The sequence below is a fragment of the Phyllobates terribilis genome, unplaced genomic scaffold (genome assembly GCF_046119375.1).
Source record: "Phyllobates terribilis strain yellow unplaced genomic scaffold, ASM4611937v1 Scaffold_11__3_contigs__length_659146591, whole genome shotgun sequence".
Classification (NCBI taxonomy): domain Eukaryota; kingdom Metazoa; phylum Chordata; class Amphibia; order Anura; family Dendrobatidae; genus Phyllobates; species Phyllobates terribilis.
The window spans coordinates 370,906,183-370,923,128 of record NW_027362771.1 but is presented as its reverse complement, the minus strand read 5'-3'; the positions used below and the strand labels follow the sequence as shown (position 1 = coordinate 370,923,128).

General features: G+C 45.5%; 1 protein-coding gene across 2 annotated transcripts in view; it reads right to left on the bottom strand.

The window, feature by feature from the left end:
- APBA2 (amyloid beta precursor protein binding family A member 2) overlaps window positions 1–16,946 on the bottom strand; it is a 699,615-nt gene that overhangs the window by 105,927 nt on the left and 576,742 nt on the right. The gene's annotated exons all lie outside the window — the stretch shown is intronic.

Genomic DNA, 16,946 nt, shown 5'->3' with positions numbered 1-16,946 from the left:
TCGTTTTCTCATTAAAACTTCAGCACTATTTTAGCAGAACTCAGTTTACTTTTTACACATAAAGATGTGACATCTTTTTATTTATGTCAGACTCCCAGGAACAGCGTAGATGAGGAGATTATGTGGCTGTGAAATGTCCTATCTCTCTGCTTCATGCAGGTAGCGGGTATAAATCACTGTGTTATCTCTCTGGCAGCACCTACTGTTCTTATTTTCTCTTGGTTTGCTGACTGTGCCCTTCGTGTCACTTTGATGTGCACTGTTTCGGTATTGAGATGGCTAGAACGGTGATATTCATGTGCTGGCAAATATGTACAGATAAACTGACTATTGTATGGAGGCAATTGTATTTATTCAAGTTAATGTGGAAAGATAAGATGCATTATAAATGTCTGGGTGAGGGTAAAATACAGAATGATATCTTATCATGACAAAGACACAATGTATTGGAGAACTAAACCCACAGCAAAAGATGTGTGTGTGTGTTGGTGTATATATATACATACATACTGCGGGTGAAATAAGAATTGAACACGTCACTTCTAAGAAAGTATATTTCTAAATGTGCTTTTGACATGAAATTCTCACTAGGTGTCGGTAACAACTCATCCAAACCACACAGTCAAAGACATCAAACCATAGATGTTTATAAATTAAGTTATCCATAATAATGAGAAATGACACAGGGAAAAAGTATTGAACACATGAAGATAGAGAGGTGCAAAAAGCCATGGAAAGTCATGACACCAGCTGAAATCTATTAGTAATTAGAAAGCAATCCTGCCACTTAGTAAAATATAATATTAGCTGGTTCAACTGATGGTCTATAAAAAGGTGTCTCACTACCAAGGTGCCACATGAAAAACATCTGATAATGGATAAAACCAGTGAGCTGTCTTAAGACCTTCACAACCTTGTTGTTCCAAACATACTGAGGGCATTGGTTACATAAAAATGTTTAAACTACTGAAGGTTTCAATGAGCACTGTTGGGGCTATAACCTGGAAGTGGAAAGAACATTTAGCATAAACTGGCAATGACCAGGTTCTCCCTCTGCAAGATTTCAGATAGGGGAGTGAAAATAATTATCAGAAGAGGTGTCCAAGAGTCAAGGACAATCTGTGGAGCTACAGAAACATCAGGAATCAGCAGGTACAATTGTTTCAAAGTAAACAATAAGTAATGCACTCAACCTCCATGGCCTGCATGCACACTCACCATGCAAGACTCTATTGCTGAACAAAAACCATGTTCAAGTGCATTTAAAGTTTGCACAACAACATTTAGACAAGCCTATGAAATACTAGGAGAATATAGTCTGGTCAGATGAGTCCAAAATTGAACTCTTTTGATGCCATAACACACACCATGTTTGGAGGCCAAAAGGCACTGCAGATCACCCTGAAAACACCATACCAACAATGAAGTTTGGAGGTGGGAACATCATGCTGTGGGGCTGTTTTTCAGCATACAGCACTGGTAAACTGGTATAATTGAAAGAAGGACGAATGGGCAAATATACCGAGACATTGATGATAAAAATATGAAATGAGGGTTTACTTTTCCGCAAGACAACAATCCCAAACACGCAGCCAAGGACACTCTCAATTGGTTTCAGAGACAGAAAATAAAGCTGGTTTAATGGCCGAGCCATGACCTGACCTAAATCCAATAGAAAATTTATTGAAGTTACTAAAGCTCAGAGTTCATGAAAGAAGCCCATGGGACCTTCAGGATTTGAAGAGTGTTTGTGTGGAAGAATAGGCCAAAATCATACCTGAGAAATGTATGCGACTAGTTTCTCCATACAAGTGGTGCCTTGAAGTTGTCATCACCAACAAAGGCTTTTGTAGGAAGTATTAAATAAATTTCAGTAAGCGTGTGCAATACTTTTTCTCTGCGCCATCTCTCATTATTACACATAACTTAATTCATGGACAACTATGGTTTGATTTCTTTACCTGTGTGGATTGGATGAGTTGTTACCGACATATGCTGAGAATTTCATGTCAATAACACCTTTATATATAAATTTACTTAGAAAATTGATGTGTTCAATACTTATTTCACCTGCTGTGTGTATATATATATCTATCTATATACACTGCTCAAAAAAATAAAGGGAACACTTAAACAACAGAATATAACTCCAAGTAAATCAAACTTCTGTGAAATCAAACTGTCCACTTAGGAAGCAACACTAATTGACAATCAATTTCACATGCTGTTGTGCAAATGGAATAGACAATAGATGGAAATTATTGGCAACTATCAAGACACACTCAATAAAGGAGTGGTTCTGCAGGTGGGGACCACAGACCACATCTCAGTACCAATGCTTTTTGGCTGATGTTTTGGTCACTTTTGAATGTTGGTTGTGCTTTCACACTCGTGGTAGCATGAGACGGCCTCTACAACCCACAGAAGTTGCTCAGGTAGTGCAGCTCATCCACGATGGCACATCAATGCGAGCTGTGGCAAGAAGGTTTGCTGTGTCTGTCAGCGTAGTGTCCAGAGGCTGGAGGCGCTACCAGGAGACAGGACAGTACACCAGGAGACGTGGAGGGGGCCATAGGAGGGCAACAACCTAGCAGCAGGACCGCTACCTCCGCCTTTGGGCAAGGAGGAACAGGAGGAGCACTGCCAGAGCCCTGCAAAATGACCTCCAGCAGGCCACAAATGTGCATGTGTCTGCACAAATGGTTAGAAACCGACTCCATGAGGGTGGTATGAGGGCCCGACGTCCACAGATGGGGGTTGTGCTCACAGCCCAACGCCGTGCAGGACGCTGGGCATTTGCCACAGAACACCAGGATTGGCAAAGTCGCCACTGGCGCCCTGTGCTCTTCCCAGATGAAAGCAGGTTCACACTGAGCACATGTGACAGACGTGACAGAGTCTGGAGACGCCGTGGAGAGCGATCTGCTGCCTGCAACATCATTCAGCATGACCAGTTTGGCAGTGGGTCAGTAATGGTGTGGGGTGGCATTTCTTTGGAGGGCCGCACAGCCCTCCATGTGCTCGCCAGAGGTAGCCTTACTGCCATTAGGTACCGAGATGAGATCCGCAGACCCCTTGTGAGAGCATATGCTGGTGCGATTGGCCCTGGGTTCCTCCTAATGCAGGACAATGCCAGACCTCATGTGGCTGGAATGTGTCTGCAGTTCCTGAAAGAGGAAGGCATTGAAGCTATGGACTGGCTCGCCCGTTCCCCAGACCTGAATCCGATTGAGCAAATCTGGGACATCAAGTCTCGCTCCATACACCAACGTCACGTTGCACCACAGACTGTCCAGGAGTTGGCGGATGTTTTTGTAGCACCTTGAGGATTCAGCTGCTACAGGGGTATTGCACCTCAACCCAGAGGTGTGATATTCCACTCCCGGGTAAGGATGGAGTGTGGAACTGAGCTAGTAGGCTGCATGCACTACACACATCCCATTTCCGGGGAACAGACCGATGGTACTCCCACTAGAGAAATGTGCAGGTACGACAGTGTCTGTTCCTGGCTGGAGTGGGAGGGGGGTGGAACATCCCAGTAGTGTAGGGGCAGATAGGGGGAGCAGCCTGGGTAAAGTTAGGAGCTCATTGGGTGCTGGTCACCTGAGCTCACACATAGAGGGAGTATATAAGGTGGGAACCATCTTAGATCAGGGTCAGTCAGTCAGTCAGTTGTCAGTCTGTGAGACGTCAGTCTGTCAGAGTGTAACCAGAGAAGCAGAGCAGAGGAGAAGAGAGAGAGACCCAGAGGCGCAGAGGGGACCCCAAGAGCCCATAAGAGAGCTAATAGGGTGAAGGGTCGGCAACAGGGTACCGGATCCCAAGCTGGCAGAGGCTACAGCACACCTTAGCCAGGAACCGGAGGTCGTGGGCAGGATCTGCCACGATCACCCACTAAATCCACCCGGAAGGCAGACCAAGAATAGGGTCAGGGAGCCCAGAGGAGGCTTGACCAACAAGAGGCCCGAGGGAGCCGGACTTAGGTGGATCCCTGGTGGGAACGGCCAGAAGAAGGGAGAGACAGAAAGGAGCTCAGGACCACACTCCGGAGTTGCCTGGGAGTTGACCGAGTCTAGGACCTGGTGGACGCAGCACGGCTTGGGTGGTCACTGCTGTACACAGTGACCCGAGCAACACCAGTAAGTAAAACCCTGGAACTGCATTTTATGCCTCTGAGTCTCCTTGCTGCACCTTCACAACCACCATCCTCCACGGCTGACCCCCTGAGGCTATACCCCTCCCGTTGGGGGTTATACTACCTAAGCTGCACTCACATCATCAGCCTCAGTGGACCCTGCTGCAGCGGCGGCCGTATTGACCGCAAATCAACGGGTGGCGTAGTCGACACAAAAGAACATCTAGTAACATCATAAGGACTGCCACACACTGAGTTTGACACCCTGGGCACGGACCGGGTCACAGCCACTCGGAGACTACAACCCCCATCTGATCCGGCTCCGGGTATCCCCAACAACACTGGCCCAGGGGGCGCGTCAACTTTGGCGTAGTCGGCAGGATAACGTACCCGCAACAACCGGGTACTGCGTGCCTGAAGAAAAGTTCACCGTTACCTCAAAAAGAAGTCTCCCGCCGGTTCCGGAGGGTCCCCGCCAACGGACCCCATCACAGGTCGTTTCCCGCCGGTTGTCCGCCATTTGCAGCTTTTTCCCGCCATCCATGGAGTTTCCCGCCACTGGGAGACAATTCCCGCCATTTCCGAAGATTTCCCGCCTTGGAAGAGCGGACGCCATTATGGGCGTGCCAGAGGGTGGCAAAAGGCCACCTCCCATCGTGGGCCAGGTCGAAGAATGGCGCCAAAAGCGGAAACCGCGCCCACCAACAGAGACTGTGATGCTGGAAGTGTCCATCAGCGTAAGAGAACTGCCCCTGGAACTGACAATCACTAAGTTGCCCCGGGACCACCCTCGATGTGGGCGGAGACAGAACAAGAGAACAAAGATGGGTGTCGCCTGGAGCAGTCTAGAGAGAGCGCACCCGGAGACGAGACGTCTGGAAGAGAGTCCAGAGAGAGCCTACCCGGAGATGGAGGGAGAGTCAGGCAGCACCGACCCAGTGGTCAGGAGCCTGTTACAGGTCGCCACTCCAGAAGGCCTGCTGGAGATCCTAGCACAGCTCCCCCGAGACCGGGAGTGTGCACAGACCGCGCTGGAGGGCCTCGCACGGAGGATGGCCCGGGTACAGCGAGAGACGTTGGCGGAGTGGAGCCGAGAGATGGCCCAGCAGACCGGCACCCGTCAGCGGAGCACGCCACCCGAGACGAGGAGACAGACCGCCTCTGAGGATGGTGCAGGAGGACTCAAGGCCGGAGACGGCGCCGAGAAGGGAGCTGAACGGACGGAGGCAGGTAAAGGGGACGTCTCTACCCCGAGCCGGGAAACCGCGTGCCTGCCCCAGCTCCCCGTCGCAGAGCCCGAAGTTCCCCCTGCCGTGCCCGTCGCTGCATCGTCACCGCCGCCGACTAGGCCTCAACCGGAAACCGCGGCCGCGACCCCTGTGACGTCACACGCCTCGACCTCGAGCGTGGCCAAGCAGGAAATACCACCGGCCTGGTCGCAAGGCCTAGTACCTCCGGGCGCCGCAATTCCAACAGCGCCCCCTACCTCCGCGGAGCCACCGGCCTGGTCGCAGGGCCGAATAACCCAGGGCGCCGCCGTTCTTACGGTGCCCTTTGCCTTTAGGGTGCCCCAAGCCTGGTCGCAAGGCCTGGTCGACCCGGGCGCCACTACCATCAACGCGCCCTCAACATCTAGAGTGCCGCACCTGGGTGAAGACCTGTTCGCCCAGCATACGTGCCCGGATGGGCAGCCCTTTATATGGCCACCGGAGTTTCACCATCCCCGACTCCGGAAAGAGAGACCCCTAGACGAGCCCCTGATTCCGGCTCCGAAGCCTGTAAAGAGGACCTCGCCCCCGCTGGAGGAGGCACAGTTCGAGTGGGACCCCACCGGAGAAGACCTCATGGGGTTCACTCAGGAGACTCGGGCGGCCGCAGCAGAGCGTGCAGAGTGCTGCCGGCAGCAGCTCGAGGTCTTCGAGAGGGAGCGGAGAGAGAGGCGGGTCCGGGAACAGCAAATGCAGATAAGGAGCGCGGAGCAGAAGAGCCGGACCAGGAGGAAACCCCGTGCAGCTCATGGTCCCCGTGCCACCGGGACTGTGATAAAATTCAATATGCAGCACGGATGGGGCTTCATTAGAGACCATCAGACCCCCGGCGACGTCTTTGTAACCCGCAGAGACGTAGAAAGCCATCTGCCGGAGGGACACAGAGGTCGTGACCTGTATGTAGGGGACGAGGTCACCTTCACCCGGCACAAGTGTGCCAAAGGACCCTACGCCCTCCATGTGCATTGCCTGACGGAGGAGGAGCTGCGGTGTGAGGAGGAGCAAGATGACCCGGACGGGTCTGAAGAATCTAAAGAAGGAGCAGGAGGACGCCGTCGTTGAAGTACGGTAGAGAGAGACTGTACATAGTTACCCGTCAGGGTATAAGAACTGTTCTAGTTAAAATATAGTCCCCGTTGGGACCAGCCAATTGAACTGATGCCCGTGTGTCCCTAGTTCCTAATACCTGGCCGAGGACTGAGAGCGGCCATATCCCCTTGTATATAGTTGCGCTTCCTAAAGCGCCCCCTACCGGTTTTATAGGAAACTGTTTTCTTCAAGAGACTGTAGCACTTTACCCGGTCACAAGTTGCACCGTGACCGGAGGAACCAGAAACAAGAATGTTATTTATGAAAAGTTTTTATATGAAGAGTTTATTGCTGCTGATGATGTGTATGGTGTTTTATATGTTTTATATGTTTATGAAAAAAAAAAAAATTTTGTATGTTTTGGATGTTTATATTTTACAGCCCGAGGACGTGCTGTGATTTACCAGGGGGGAATGTAGCACCCTGAGGATTCGGCTGCTACAGGGGTATTGCACCTCAACCCAGAGGTGTGATATTCCACTCCCGGGTAAGGATGGAGTGTGGAACTGAGCTAGTAGGCTGCATGCACTACACACATCCCATTTCCGGGGAACAGACCGATGGTACTCCCACTAGAGAAATGTGCAGGTACGACAGTGTCTGTTCCTGGCTGGAGTGGGAGGGGGGTGGAACATCCCAGTAGTGTAGGGGCAGATAGGGGGAGCAGACTGGGTAAAGTTAGGAGCTCATTGGGTGCTGGTCACCTGAGCTCACACATAGAGGGAGTATATAAGGTGGGAACCATCTTAGATCAGGGTCAGTCAGTCAGTCAGTTGTCAGTCTGTGAGACGTCAGTCTGTCAGAGTGTAACCTGAGAAGCAGAGCAGAGGAGAAGAGAGAGAGACCCAGAGGCGCAGAGGGGACCCCAAGAGCCCATAAGAGAGCTAATAGGGTGAAGGGTCGGCAACAGGATACCGGATCCCAAGCTGGCAGAGGCTACAGCACACCTTAGCCAGGAACCGGAGGTCGTGGGCAGGATCTGCCACGATCACCCACTAAATCCACCCGGAAGGCAGACCAAGAATAGGGTCAGGGAGCCCAGAGGAGGCTTGACCAACAAGAGGCCCGAGGGAGCCGGACTTAGGTGGATCCCTGGTGGGAACGGCCAGAAGAAGGGAGAGACAGAAAGGAGCTCAGGACCACACTCCGGAGTTGCCTGGGAGTTGACCGAGTCCAGGACCTGGTGGACGCAGCACGGCTTGGGTGGTCACTGCTGTACACAGTGACCCGAGCAACACCAGTAAGTAAAACCCTGGAACTGCATTTTATGCCTCTGAGTCTCCTTGCTGCACCTTCACAACCACCATCCTCCACGGCTGACCCCCTGAGGCTATACCCCTCCCGTTGGGGGTTATACTACCTAAGCTGCACTCACATCATCAGCCTCAGTGGACCCTGCTGCAGCGGCGGCCGTATTGACCGCAAATCAACGGGTGGCGTAGTCGACACAAAAGAACATCTAGTAACATCATAAGGACTGCCACACACTGAGTTTGACACCCTGGGCACGGACCGGGTCACAGCCACTCGGAGACTACAACCCCCATCTGATCCGGCTCCGGGTATCCCCAACAACACTGGCCCAGGGGGCGCGTCATTTTAGTCCAGGTCTGGGAGGAGATCCCACAGGAGACCATCCGCAACCTCATCAGGAGCATGCCCAGGCATTGTAGGGAGGTCATACAGGCACATGGAGGCCACACACAATACTGAGCATCATTCTGATTTGTTTTAAGGACATTACATCAAAGTTGGATCAGCCTGTAGTGTGTTTTTCCACTTTAATTTTGGGGGTGACTCCAAATTCAGGCCTCCATTAGTTAATAAATTTGATTTCCATTGATGATTTTTGTGTGATTTTGTTGTCAGCACATTCAACTTTGTACAGAACAAAGTATTCAATGAGAATATTTCATTCATTCAGATCTAGGATGTGTTATTTGAGTGTTCCCTTTATTTTTTTGAGCAGTGTATATAGATATATATACAGTATACCAAGGACAATACTGTATCTGCAAGGAGTTTGTATGTTCTCCCCGTGGTTGCATGGGTTTTCTCTGGATTCTCCGATTTCCTCCCACACTCCAAAGACATACTGATAGAGAATGTAGATTGTGAGCCCCAATGGGGACAGTGTCGATAATATCTGTAAAGAGCTGTGGAATTAATAGCGCTATATAAGTGAATAAAATAAATAAATCTATAATATAACCAGGGATGTGTCCTTCTGTCCGAAGCCTCTATGGACTGCGCAAGCGCAGTGTGCCTGCGCAGGATGGGGGACAAGGATGGGGGAGCACATAACAGGATGGGGGAGCATATACCAGGATGGAGGAGCACATAACAAGATAGGGGACAAGGATGGGGGAGCACATAACAGGATGGGGGGCCAGGATGGGAGAGCACATAACAGGATGAGGGAGCACGGACCAGGATGGGGGAGTATATACCAGGATCAGGGACCAGGATAGAGGAGCATATACCAGGATAGGGGACCAGGATAGGGGCGCAAATACCAGGATGGGAGAGCATGGACCAGGATGAGGGACCAGGATGGGCAAACATATACCTGGATGGGGGACCAGGATGGGGGAAGCATATATCTGGATGGGGGCACAAATACCAGGATGGGGGACCAGATACCAGGATGGGGGAGCATATACCAGGATGGGGGAGCATATTCCAGGATGGGGAGCAGGTTGGGGGAGCATATACCAGGGTGGAGGAGCATGGACCAGGATAAGGGACCATACACCAATAAAAATGCTCGCCAACCGGGAGTAGAACGGGTTCAATAGCTAGTAAATATATATGTGTGCATGTTTGTCTGGGGTTTAAATAAATTGAAGACATACAGCACATGATCCTACTAAATAAAGGACATGCAAATGATGGTGCCACGTTTTTACAAAGAACTGTAGGCTAGGCCATATACTTAAAGTTATTTCTGTATATTGCACAAACAAAACAGCCCTAAATAATGAAATGGCAAATTCAGCTCTGCTAAATCTATACTTTTCAAAATAAAAAACACATTTCCTACATTTCCTCACTCACAAATATTTTGCATTTTGATGTTTTCTTCTTTTTTACTTTAGTGGATTTATGAAACGGCTCATGAAAAAACAATCCCTGGGGCATGAACGTCACAGAAATGAAATTTCCTAAAAAGGTTCTTCAGCTAGGCCAAGCTTAACATCAATCTACAAAACAATTTCATGGGGTAACAAAAATAAAAACAAACACAGCTATAAACCATGGAAAAAATCCAATGTGCATTTTTTTTATGTGAAACAGCATTTGAGAAATTCTGCAGACTTCTGTCTGATAAATTAAATTATGTCAGTTGTAGTCCTTGCCAATGTCAAGAAGCTTTTTTTTTGTCTGATGGTTCCAGAAAGCTTTAAAAAGTGTTGCTTCACATATCTCTGTCTAGCTGGTAGTTTCAAGCAAACTTTAATCTGAGGTTCAGGAAACACTTATTAAGGAAGGCAAGCTAAAAGAAGTTTAAAAAAGTTTTGATAAATGATGTAGCCATTGTATAGCAGTTTCGATTCCTGAGGGTCTGGGTTCTGTGACCCCCACCAATCACCCATGGACTTCCAATAAAGCATGTCATTACTCTGCTCGAGCATGAGCTGAGTGCTTCTGTCATTTACTTTTAGGTCTCAAGGTTTAGATCGCCAAATGCTGAATATTACTTAAGGGCTTGTTCACATGCTGCATTTTTGCTAAGTTTTTTCTGCCGGTTTCTACAGTAGAGAAATGCAGCATTTTACAATAAAGTGAATAAGATTTCTGAAATCTCGTGCACATGCTGATTATTTTGTCTGCGCAGATTTCAACCATCAAAGTGTTTTTTTTTTTTCAAATCTTCAGCATGTCCATACTTTGAGCAGCTTTGCAGTGTTTTTCACCCATTCAAATGAATGGGGAAAAAACAGAAGTATAAAAGCATTAAAAAGGCATGTAAGAACTTGGAAAAAACATGCTTATGTTATGCAGTGTTTTTCCTGCCAACACTCTGGTTTTTGCAGCAGAAAAATCTGCTGTGAATACTCAACATGTGCACATGCCCTAACAGTGGCTGCAAAATATCAAAACAAAAGTTAAGTAACCGTAAAAATACATCCCAACAATCCTTTTTATGTTTAGTAGCCATCTTACATATGTCCACATTAAATAGACAAATGAACATACTTTATTATTACATAATGGATTACAAAATTTAGACATAGATGACACATAGAGCGTGTCATTCAGCTCAAGAATCCTGAAAAAAAAATCTATAACTTCCACACAGGCAGAAGCAAAATCAGAAGTAGGTCTGCAACCTGCCAACTACTGTTGTTCCCGGGCAATTATTAGTATCAAATTAAAGTAAATCTCTACCTTTTATTATCACATAAATTGTTCAGCATCTTGTGCTGATTATTTTTTTCTAACTTATATATTGAAAGGGTTAAACCCAGGTTAAACCTGGTCTTCAAGCAATGTCCTACGAGGAACGGTTAAAGGATCTGGGAATGTTTAGCTTGCAAAAGAGAAGACTGAGAGGAGACATAATAGCTGTCTACAAATATCTGGAGGGCTGTCACACTGTAGAGGGATCATCCTTGTTCTCATTTGCACAAAGAAAGATTAGAACCATTGGGATGAAACTGAATGGAAGAAGATACAGATTAGATATTAGAAAAAACTTTTTGACAGTGAGGGTGATCAATGAGTAGAACAGGCGGCCACAAGAGGTGGTGAGTTCCCCTTCAATGGAAGTCTTCAAACAGAGACTAGACAGACATCTGTCTGAGATGGTTTAGTGAATCCTACATTGAGCAGAGGGATGGACACGATGACCCTGGAGGTCCCTTCCAACTCCAACATTCTATGATTCTAAAATAGAGATGGTGTTAAAATAAGCAAGTTTGCATTTAACTTGTATTTTTTCTATATAACATTATTCTCCTGGTATCTGCTTTTTAAAGCTCGTTCCCAAGGGTACCAGCCATCGCTGTCGTCTTAAAGCGATGTCCGAGCAATACAATACAGTAGCACTACACACTTTTACACTGAGGCCAGTCAGGTTCTCAATCTCAAAAGTGCTAACTCCTGATCCCAGCCACCTCTCTCTGCTCTCCTCCTCGGTTTCCCTGGGTTGCTTGGCACTTGCAATGATTTTGATAGTGCTCCCCATCCACCCCAACACCCTCTGCTACCACTATCAGCTACTTATCCCTTATGAGGCTTCTCATAGTATAGTACACAGCAGGGATCATGACAACCACACCTACCATAATGAACTGTCAAAAGCTCAATGCTTCCAATGCGACAAAGTCAAGAAAGACTTGGTTGTACAGCAGCACAGCCAGTTCATAACAGCAGGATAACATACTGTTGATTAGAATTGTCAATCAAAAAGGAGCGCCTGCCCCCGTCAGAAATCAGGAAGTTGGGTGGCTGTGGAATGGTGCACTCCTGAAGCTTAAGGATGACAACAACCCTTTAAAGTAATTTGAGCTTGGTCTTTTAGATACAGAGCACCAAATCCCTGACTGTCTAAAGCCAGGAGTGGGCTCCGGGCTTAATCCTTACTTAACACATATACTCATATTGAGTTTACAGTATAACAGTATGCATTAAGCTTCAAATTTAGGCTATGTTAAAGGGAAACAGTTACTAGACTCATGCTACCCATGCCAAAAGCACTATGTAGTGTACACCATGTAGTGTCTATCACTTCTGGCGGGGCAGGAACAAACCGGCCTGGGGACACACCCGGCTAATCACATCTCTCCTTATGGTCCCTGGCCGGCTTTTCAAGCTGTTTTTTCTCTGAAACACTGCAATTAAGCAATCAGATACTGAATATGCTGCCTGTGAGTTGAGCAGCATGAATCTAATGACACATTCCCTTTATGTTACGTTAAAGTGTTTTTTGGGGGGGTCATGGAAACTAATGTAAACATTTGCACATTTTACACGTATCTTTTTTTTTATTATTTATTTGGGTATATTTAATAGGTGTAATAACTAATTTTAAAGGCCCAACATTTTTTCTTTTACCTACGAAATTTTAGCATCTGATGGGATAAAAGTCGAAAGGGTAGCTTCGCTATAAAAGTTTTTCAGCACTGAACTGTGCAGAAATGTGAAATGTTACATGTAGCCTGTAGTAATTCAGAAGCTGTACCATATTTGTCAACTAATGAATAGAGCGCTCACGACATTATAATTACACGCTAGCGTTCGGCTAGGTAAATGTACCTCATTATGCCACTCAATAGAAATAGTGATTAATTACAGCTAAGCGCTGAAAACCTGTCCTAAAAATATGCTGATCAAGGCATGTTAGAGGGAATCTGTCATGAAATCTGCCACTAAAAACAGTGGGTGGTCTTCATGGAATATTTGAAAAAAAATACGCTATATTTCTCAGAAAAGCACCGCAGCATTATTGCTTAGTGAGCGTGCATGGTTTATCATCTGGACAACGGCCTTCACTTCTAGCAGAAACACAGAGGTGCATGTTGCATTACATTACCACTATGACAAATTCTCTCTAAATGTATCAGGGCTTTCTCTTATTACAAGCCATGAGCAGCTGTGTCAGCCAGATAAGTTTTAAAGAGAACATATCACATCCTGAGAAACTACACATGATACAAGCAGACCAAGATATAACAATTTCTCTATCTCTCTAATTTAATAATAAAAGGTCTGGTCCTTTAAGGTAAGACGGCAAAAGTTTGGTTACTTCTCATCCTTCTTGAGCAGCTAACACTACACCTATTTGAAATATATACTCTCCACAATCAAGAAAAGGCCCCTCTGCTTCCCTTTGTGGGGGCAATCCTCCTCTTCTAATGGAGATACAATCATGCAAGTGGGTTAATCTCCTTCCTCTTGGATGAACCATATTTCAGTTCAAGCTGGTAGTGTTGACATGCTTTTCTATGGAACTCACTAAGCCTTGGGTGGCACACCTTAACAGACTGCCACTCACCCCAACTTACGAGATAGCTATGACACAGGTGTTTCCCTATGCTATATAGTTACCCCTTTCCTTGCCTCTCTGTCCAGTCTGCATGTGTTTGCAACCTCAGCAGGCAGGAAAGCAGAAGATTTTATGCTTTCTAGATGCAACCAGTGAACTTGGAAGGACTTATCTGTCCCTACATTACCCTCTGACCGTGCCATATTAACAGTATCTTAATACACAAACCACAAAATAATCAGTTTTACTAATAGTACCTTAGAAATTTACAATTGCTTCCAACAGTCATTCTGGATTAGGCATTTCTTGATATATCTCAAAATAATGCACTGGCTCTGACATTACTACTCATATATATCACTCATGAGGTGTCACGCAAATTTGTTGCATATTTGTCTCATCACACGAAGAAATGTCATACATATACATTAGTGTGGCATTGCTGGACATTCCTGGCTAAATTACATAATAGAATACAGCAATAGTTGACAGCTGACGGTATGTAGCAAAAGTAACATAATATAGCACTTGGAATGGCATATAACAACATTTATATGACAAAATAATGGCAATCATCAATCTCACATTTACATAGTAATAACATAACTTAGCATTGGCAACTCCCTCACATAAAAAGCTTATTGAGGACATCCATTGAGAGCCGTGGCGCCCATTAGTCACTTACTGAAAGCTCAAGTACCCCCCATGTCTAAACACACAAACACTTCCAAACTTCCAATATAACACTTCCAGGGAAATGTCAGAAAAGTATTTAAAATTCTTCGAATTCTGTTTCTTGTAATAGCAACTTGCACTTTTGTAATATTTTCTTCTCGATGGGAAATTGAGTCTGGGACCTGGCAGTTATGTTATTAGAGGTGTTGAGTATTGTAGGTAACAAGATTACATTTTTATAGTCTCGGTAAAGTATGTTTTCTTATGTTGGCAGTCTTGGTAGTTGAGTCTAGTGCCGCAGAATAAGTAATAATTCATCTGAGCTGAGCCTAGTATTACCGCACTTCAGTCAATGACGAATGTCACCTGCCTAAATAACCTCATTTCAGTATTTGCTATGACAAAGCGCAGCAAAGATGCATTGTATTAAAATAAACACCTCTGTCCTGCATGCTGATAAACACATATCTTTTACTTTGCATTTGCATTAGAAAGCGAAGGAAGAAGAATGAATCACAACAAGGCACAATGAGCTGAGATTGAAGGGCTGCAATTAAGTTCATACTTTTGTGTAATAATTGACCCTTTTCGGCTGCAATGTCAGAATATAGGAACGACAGAAAAAAAACAACATTTCCATTTCCATCACTGCAGGTTTAATAATAAGTACTGCTGACAAATCTGTTTGATCTAGAAAAGCTAAGGATTGTGGGAAGAAATGACAAAGATAGCAATCAGGCAAGAAATAGCTATGAATTAAACAGAATTCATAGCTTCTTATCTTAATAAGGCCCCATGCACACAGGCATTTCAGGTGGTAACATATAGCCATAATGTATTCATATAGAGACTTACATCCCACAATTTCCAAATCACCTTTGTTATGCAGATAATATATGAACTAAGGTCACAGCATGCTCCCCCTGCTGTGTATCTACCCATACTTTCCATCTGGAGACCTGCTTCAGGAGATGAGGGATATACTGTATATACTGTAGAGATGATCAAACCTTTTGAAATTAGAATTTGAAGGAGAATAAATTAGCTGCAGATTGCATTTAGTCCAATTGTTATGAAAATATGTATCTAATAGTCTGAGATCTCCGAGAATTGTATGTGTGAGGGACACAGGGTGGTAGTCGTGGCGAGGGGCTGCTGTTCTCCTCCTACACCCTGGCACCCCACAAATAAAAGATAAAGTCCTGTTTTTCGTGTGAATTGTATGCATTGGATAACACTCAGTTTTCCTTGAGTGTCCCATCTGCTCCGGGACTCCGACCTCAGCCGCAGGCAAACAAATCAAGCACAGTCTCTTGTTTTGTTTTTAACAAAACTATTTTTTACAGTAAACGTTCAGTTCAGTTTTGGTCTCAGATACAGCACACTGGGGTACAACAGACACAGTTTCAGCTTTCTTCAATACCCCTTTCACTCTTAACTCTTTTTTCCCCAGGTATGATCCACCTGGTACCACAGCTTTCCAGAACCCGGTTCTGCTTCACATAGGGATGTCCTCATCCATTTCCCCTTCTTGGGAAGTAAGTAAGGCTGGCTCCTCCAAGCCTTCTCCGGGCCATAGACCCCGGACGTTTAGGGAAGTTTCCTTGCAGTTTACTGCTTCTTTTTCTATAGTGATGCTTCTCTCTTTCTCTGAACTTTTCCACTCCTCTCAGTTATCCCTCCTGCACATACCTTAACGTTACAACCAACAACTACTGTAACTAACTGTCAAAAACCCGTTGCGCTTCTCTGGCCCAAACTCCTCCCCCTCTTGACTGGACCAATTATCAACTTTTCTTCAGTTGCTGGGCAAAACTTCCCCATTACTACCCTATTGCAGTAACTAAACCTTCTATATCTAAGGTGCCCCCAACTAAATCTTCACGCTTTCTAACTTAATTCCTAAGTCCTATGCTATGCTTTATGTCTTATACACTAATAGGCCCACCACTGCCTATCTGCCTAATGTTCATATCTATCATTAACTAAAAACTAAACTATATCCTATTCTTTCCCTACACACTATACATGAATAACATTATACATTGTACTAAAATGTAATGTATTGTGATCAAACACTGTTTAAAGAGGGAGAGTCATATGACAGCCCCGTCACACCCTTACATATGCAACTTTGATTGACTTCAACGCACTGATAGCATCAGTAACTGAAGAAATGGATGGTGTTAATTGGATAGGTGGTGGGGGTAAGAGGAATGAGATAGAGAGAGAAATGCTACCTGCCGGATTGCAACCATTAGACACACAGGCTATGATAGGCCTTTCAGGTTGATGGCGCTATTCCATGTGATGTGATAGCTGCAAGGCCTTACGAGACCTTGCACAGTCTGTGACTCAAGCAATCTTCTGTAATGTGTAAAATGGTGATGTTTTCTGGCGATTCGCGCAAATGTAATCGCTAATAGCTTGAATCCTCCACAATCTGCGGATTTCAGGAAATCGACTCATATTCGATTAGCATTGAATCAATTCTATCATCTCTAATATATGGCTTATACACCAATCAGCCATGACCTATAACATATTTTCTATCTATCCTTACACCATAACCACTTTTATAATTCCATTTATTACACAATATGAAAATGAACACAACTGACATATAATGTAACAGTTCTTCACATGAACTACAGTAGAAACCTTGGAACCAATCTCTACGAGGACGAAAAGAAAGACACTTTGTACAGTACAAGCTGCTCTGAATTTGCTGGGAAAATGCATGATTAAACAACCTTTTAATCCTTGAGGCAGATCTGTCCCCAGATTT